The sequence below is a fragment of the Hordeum vulgare genome, chromosome 4H, assembly GCF_904849725.1.
Source record: "Hordeum vulgare subsp. vulgare chromosome 4H, MorexV3_pseudomolecules_assembly, whole genome shotgun sequence".
NCBI classification, from domain to species: Eukaryota; Viridiplantae; Streptophyta; class Magnoliopsida; order Poales; family Poaceae; genus Hordeum; species Hordeum vulgare.
In genome coordinates, this window is record NC_058521.1 from 158,073,433 (window position 1) to 158,079,946 (window position 6,514).

Below are 6,514 nucleotides of genomic sequence, written 5' to 3' on the forward strand. Positions count from 1 at the left end.
TTCAACTACAAAAGGGTTGCCGGCTCGGGTTGGCTCGATCAAATTTACGATCTCATTCAGGACGACCTCTGCTGGTTTGTGTCTTAATCTTTAAGTCTTGATGGCTTTGAAAAATCTAAGTCTTGTGTTCTAAGGCCAGAAACCTCGACCCAGTCACAGACCGGCTCCCGGCTGTCGGGGTGGCGGGGTGGAAACTTGGGGATACAGGGATTGGAGAAAAAGAAGTCAACCAGGAATCAAAAGATAAAGATATAAAACAGCACACATGGCAATACGAATATGATGCTGAATACATACATTCAAAATGCATTGGCCCACGGCCGAGGTTCATTACACCCCGCAGTGGGTGGAACTGTTGGACTGACAAGAAAATTGCAGACAACAAACAAGACACCGGCTACGGGGCTGCGGCCTCATCGGTCGCCCCGGCTGCTGCTCCTGAAGTGGTGGCTTCACCATCCCCGGCTGCTCCCGAGGCGGTTGCGCCATCTCCTTCGCGAGGGCTCCCGGCTCCATCCTCACCGGAGTCGGCGTACGCCGCTCCGCTGGAGGCGACAGCAGAATCTACACCGTGGGCCGCCTCGCCGGAGCTGCCATCGGGGTCATAGGGCTGAAGGTCGCGCAGATCTTCAGGGATCACACCACCATCTCCACCCCGCTCCAAAACGAACTCGTCCCAAGCGACGTACTCGGCAATGCCGCTGGCCCTCACGCGCAGCGCCTCCTCCATGGCCTACAGCTCCGCCTCCGAGCCGTCGCGCTGAGCGACGAGCTTGCCCAAGTCCAGGTTTCGATGCCAGGACTTGGCCAAGCGCAGGGCCATGTAGGCTCCAGCGCGCGCGACAGAGGCGCGCCAGGCATCCATGCGTTCATCGCCAGCTGCAAGCCAGCGGGCGAGTCGGCTCATCAACGCTGGCTCCACGCCAGACGGCCACAAGGCCGCCACCATCGACGAGCCTGCAACCTGGAGCTGAGCCACAGACTCGCCCAGGGCGTGCAGGCGGGCCCGGAGGCCCATCCCGATCTCCTCCACGCTCCAGCCGGAGGTAGTATCTACCTCCTGCCCAGCCGCGCGGCGCTCCTCACGGCTCACCTCGACGGCCGTGTCGGCTACGACCTGGGTCGCATGGAAGAGGCCTGAGACAAGAAAACAAGGGCGCAGAAGCGAGTAAGAAGAGGAGACGGTCAAAAAAGCTCAAGACAAAACAAAAAAGAGAGACTCACGATGGAAGGCGCCATCGATCTCATGGTCATGGGCGCTCTCGAGGACCTCGAGCTCCCGTAGCTTGCTCGCATGAGTAAGGCGGGCAACCTCCTCCTCGAGAGTCGCCGCAGACTCGAGGGCCTTGGCCAGCTGCGACTGCATCTGGACAAGGGCCCCCTCCTTCTCCCTCAAGGTGGCGCCCTTGAGCTCCATCTCCTTGAGATGAACCAACGCAAGGCGATCCACGTCGGCAGAATATGAGGCTTCCTTCTCCTGCAGTGTGCCGCGCAGCTGCTCCAGCTCGACCCGGCTGGCCGCCTCGAGCTCCTTCTTCTCCGTCTGGAGAAGAGCCATCTGCTCCTGGAGTCGGTCGCCAGCGCCTCACACAGCGTCCCGCTCCATGACGACCTCGCCCAGCCGAACTTCGAGCTCGGCGATCTAGCCATCAGCTGCCTGATGCTGAGTCCGCAGCTCATTATAGGGCTGCGCCTCAGCATCATAAAGCTCGTGCCAAAAAGCAAAGAAGATGCAGGAATAAGATTCGGCCTGGTTAAGACATAACCAGCCCGATTCTCGGGGGCTACACCCAGTGGGTGCGCTGGTGCGCCCCCACTAAAGAAGCAAAACAAGAAAAGAGGCTCAAAGAGATTCGGCCCGGCCAATGATCGGACGACCCGATTCTCGGGGGCTACACCCAGTGGGTGCGCTGGCGCGCCCTCACTGAAGCAAAAGGAAAAATTCAAACCCAAGATGAGGCACTTACCCTGGTGCGGGCCTCCAGGCGCTCCAAGTCGCCGCACACCATGCGGGCTGACTGTTCCACCTTGGACCGGCTGCTGGAAAACAACGACACCAGCTCCGGGACACCGGTGAGCGCAGTGCCGGCGGGCAGTCGCATGCGCGCCGAGTTGGCCGCCCGCCACGACTTCATGGGTCGGCTCCCGACCCAGCCTCCAACTCTCGACGCAGCTGGACCGTGGTGGGGGACGATGGCGCCGGCTCCAGGTGCCGGCTCGGCCGGCGCTGCCTCCTCAACGGGAGGTGGATGGGCCCCATCCGACGCATCCATGGCCACCCCTGGCGCATTAGGGGCCACGTCCGACACGTCCAGGATCAGTTCCTACGCGTCGGGCGCCGCCTCGGCCGTGGGGGAGTCGGGTATCGTCTCCAGGTCCACCAACGCCGAAGCATCCAGCTCGGAGGGCTGGCCCCCCTCAGCCCTTGGGGCGTGCCTCGGAGCCGCCTCGCTAGCTGGCTCCTCCGTGCGAGCATGCGCGGAGGGGTCATGTCTAGCCTTCGCACGCTGCTCCGCCGACCTCTCGGCCCGGCTGGGGCGAGACTGGCCCACGGCCGTCTTCCCCACGGCCGCATCCCATCGGCGATTGGAGTGCTCCTCAAGCTCTCTCTGGGCAACATCGGCTGCTGCCCAGCCAGCCTGCTCGGCAGCGGTGGTGGTGTCTTCCTCCACGTCCTCCGTCTCCCTGTCGAGCGAAATTCTTAAGGAACAAATCTTCCCACAAGATAAATGAAGAAAAGGAGGAGGGAATCTTACCCCGCGACCATGGGCACCTGCCTCCTGTCGGCACCACGGCGCTTCTTGGCGCCGCCTGCCCGTGCTCCGGCTGGAGGACCCGGCGCCGACCGCTTAGGGGCCGGCCTGGATGCTGTGGCACCCTTGCCCTTCCTCCCGTCCGCCTCGTCAGCAGCGGTTGCCCCGGCCCTTTGACGCCGACCGCACGTCAGTGACGGGCTGGTGACCTCCTCCACCCCGTCGGAGTCCTCCTCGAAGGCTGCATCAAAGAAGAATGAGGGAGTCTCATCGTCATCCGTCCAGTCTACGACGGAGGGCCGTGGGTACTCACCAGACGGCTCTGTCCCTTCCGACTCCAGGGCGTTCTCCGAGCCTGCGGAGGAATCCGAGCAGGACTCAATCACGCCCTCGTCCTCAATCTCCGAGGCGTCGGACACATCCATGTCGGGAGCGGGCAGACGGAGGGATCCCTGCAGCTTCTCGAACATCTACGAAAAAGGATTCAACCGCCGGCTCAGCGAGACGGTCGGTTGCAAGACGAACAACGAAGAACAAAGAAACCACTTACCATTGGAGGTGGACGGGACCTGTTGAAGGGGTCATCCCCCACGACCATTTCCCACTGTCGTCCATGCGGGCGGTGGAGATCAGGTTCACCCTTCGCGCTACCGTGCCGGGGGTGAACCTCTTGGTGGACACCCTGCAGGGATCATGCCGGCCGCTCATCTGGCAGACCAGATGTGGCCGCCTCTGCAGCGGTAGGATCCGGCGGGTCACCATAGTGGTGAGCAGGTCGCGGCCGTGGAGGCCGCTCTTCTCCAGGATCTCGAGGTGGACACAGATCAGCGCCACCTCGGGAATCGGCTTGGGGGTCTTCGCCGCCCAGTTCAACCTCGTCGGCGGGTCGATGTTGAACGGGGGCATGTTGAGGGCGTCCTGGGCGGGGTCGGAGTTCTTCACGTAGAAGAAGCCCTTCTGCCACTGCTTGATGGATTCCTGCAGCGGCATCTTGGGGAAGCCCGACTTCGAGCGGTGATGCACCAACGCGGCTCCGCACAACGTCATCGGGCGCGGTCCGGCGAGCTTCTCCACCTCGGATTTCTCCATGGCGATGGATTGCTGCTTGAAGAAGAACAAGCTGCGCCAGAGATCGACGCGGGGCTCGATCCCCACAAAGCCTTCGCACAGGATCACAAAGGCCGACAGCTGCAGTATGGCGTTCGGCGCCAGGTGATGCGGCTGCAGGCCAAAGAAGCGAAGCCACTCGGAGAAGAAGGCGTTGGCCGGAAGCCCGAAGCCCCGGTAGAATTGCTCATTGAAGACCACGACCTCTCCCACGACGGGTGTGGGAGCGGTCTCGGCGCCGTGGAGCCGCACCAGCACCTGGGAGGCTGGGGCAGCAGCCGATGATGACGGAGCGCCTCGATGTGGTCTTCGCCGATCTCGCTGCCCAGCCAGGCTCCCTGCGACGAGGCCTTCTACGACGAAGACTTTTTTGAGGTGGAGCCGCCGGCTATGGCTGTGGGAGGCTAAAGCTCGAAAGGGCTGGTGGCTTTGTGGCGACAAAGGCAAGGAAGACGAAGAAGGCGAGCTCTTTCTCTCTGGGCTCATGGAGGAAGAGAGCGTCGATGCGGGGCGAGAAGGGGGGCGAATGGCTCCTCGGAACCCCCGCATACCATTTAAACCCCACGAAGCGTCGTGGGGAGGGGATCCGGTGCGCGCGGGACCCCCACTAACCTCATGTATTACGGGTGGTAACGCTTCCCTGAGCCCAACCGTCGCGGTGTAAATCTGCAGAGGATCTCTCGCGCGGAGGCCGAGGGGGCGTCGTGGCGGAACCCAGGGCCCGGTCCCGTCACCAGTAATCACCATCATTACGTCAGGCGGGGCCTGGCACGTGGCGCCTTCGGGGCGACCTACGACGAAGCCGAGGCGTCGCTTCGAAGCCAGCCGGTTTCGGAGCCGGCGCTCCTCGTCACGAATGGCGGTAGAAATACCAAGACAAATCATCAAGCCGGTGAGGCCGTCCTTCCGCAGACGGCAGGCCTCTCCAGCTTCGGGGACTACTGTCGGGGGCATAACCCCGGGGTAGGCTCATCAAGCCTGCTCCTTCATTTCCTGCCCAAAGGATATGAACAAATACAGTTTCCTAAGGCCCAAGTCTTCTGGCTGGCTAGGGCACGCCTACCAGCTAGAGGACGATGCGGCCATCTCTCTGGCCGGCCAGGCAACCCCTGCCGGCTAGAGTCGAGACGGTTACCTCTTCCTGGCCGGCCTGGTCCAGCCAGCCGGCTAGGAACGAGGCGGCCGTGCCCAAGCTGGCTGGCCAAGCAGGCTAGCCGCCCGGGGATCACAAGTCACATTAGATCGTAGGTCAGGATGAGACTTACGATTAAAGGTAGCTACGCGTAAGCAAAGGTACTAGATCGGAGTGTCTGGCAGGTACGAGCGTCGGCGGCCACGCCGCTGACCTACCCCGGCTCTGATCCATCACCTAGCATAGTGTCGGACCGTCACACTCCCACTCCATTACTGCACTCGGCGTGGGGAAGAGTGGAGACGGTCGTACTACCTGCCCATGACGAATCTCGCTGGACGACGCTCGACGTACAACGCGTGCTCGGCGTCAACCTTACGCGAGAGCTTCATTGGCCAGCTGGCGGGTCCCACAGCCAATCGAGACCATGCAGCCGGCGGGCCCCTCAAGTGACAAAGACAAGACTCTCGTGGGCCCCTGGTCAGCCGGCGAGGCTGCCAGCTTGGTCCCACTCTTGTACCCTTTATCCATATTGTAGGTCGGTGGGTTCGTCTATAAACCCCCCCGGTCACCCTCCATGCAGAGGGTCGGTGGAACAACACTTCACACCCACCAACCACATAGAGAGAGGCAGAGACGAGCCGGCTGCTCCCCTCTTCCTCCTCCCAACACAGCTCTAGGAGCAACCATGTAATCCCTTCATACGCATCAAACACTCCGGCAGGACTAGGGGTCTTATCTCTACGGAGAGCCCTGAACCTGGGTACATCGTGCGTTCCATGCTTGTACCAACCTCGTTCCGAGCGCCCTCCTTTGTCCCTTCGGTTCTCACCGACTTTAGCCTACCTATGGCATATGTTGTGAGTATTCATCGACAGGAATAGAGTATGATGGTAGGTTTAAAATGAGTATAAGTGGAGAAGAAAGTCTGGCGTCAACTAGGCGGATCAACGTGCTATGGAGATGCCCATCAATGGATATCACTACAAGGAGTAGGGATTACCATGCAACTGATGCACTAGAGCTAAGTGTATGAAAACTCAACCAAAGCTAAGTGGGTGTGCATCCAACTTGCTTGATCATGAAGACCACACGCATTTGAGGAAGCCCGTCATCGAAATATACAAGCCAAGTTCTATAATAAAAACTTCCCACTAGCATATGAAAGTGATAAAAACATGAGACTCTCTATATGAAAAACATGGTGCTACTTTGAAGCAGAAGTGTGGAAAAACATGTAGTATAGCAATAGTATGTAAGTTCAGAAGGATGACAAAAACTTGCTATGCACATGAGGTGTTTGATGAAATACTAAGGCTGGCTAGGGATTTTTGTTGAATTTGGAAATTGGCAAGATGATGGCTCATTGGATGATAAAGATGGTGGCGGAGTTGGTTTGATAAAAGAAAAAACTTTCTAGTGCAAGTTTTACAAAAACTAATAATTCTGGACCGAAACTACAAGAAATCATTTGATGATCTTACAATGCTCAAATGGGCTTAGCTTCTAGACTTAAGGGTTC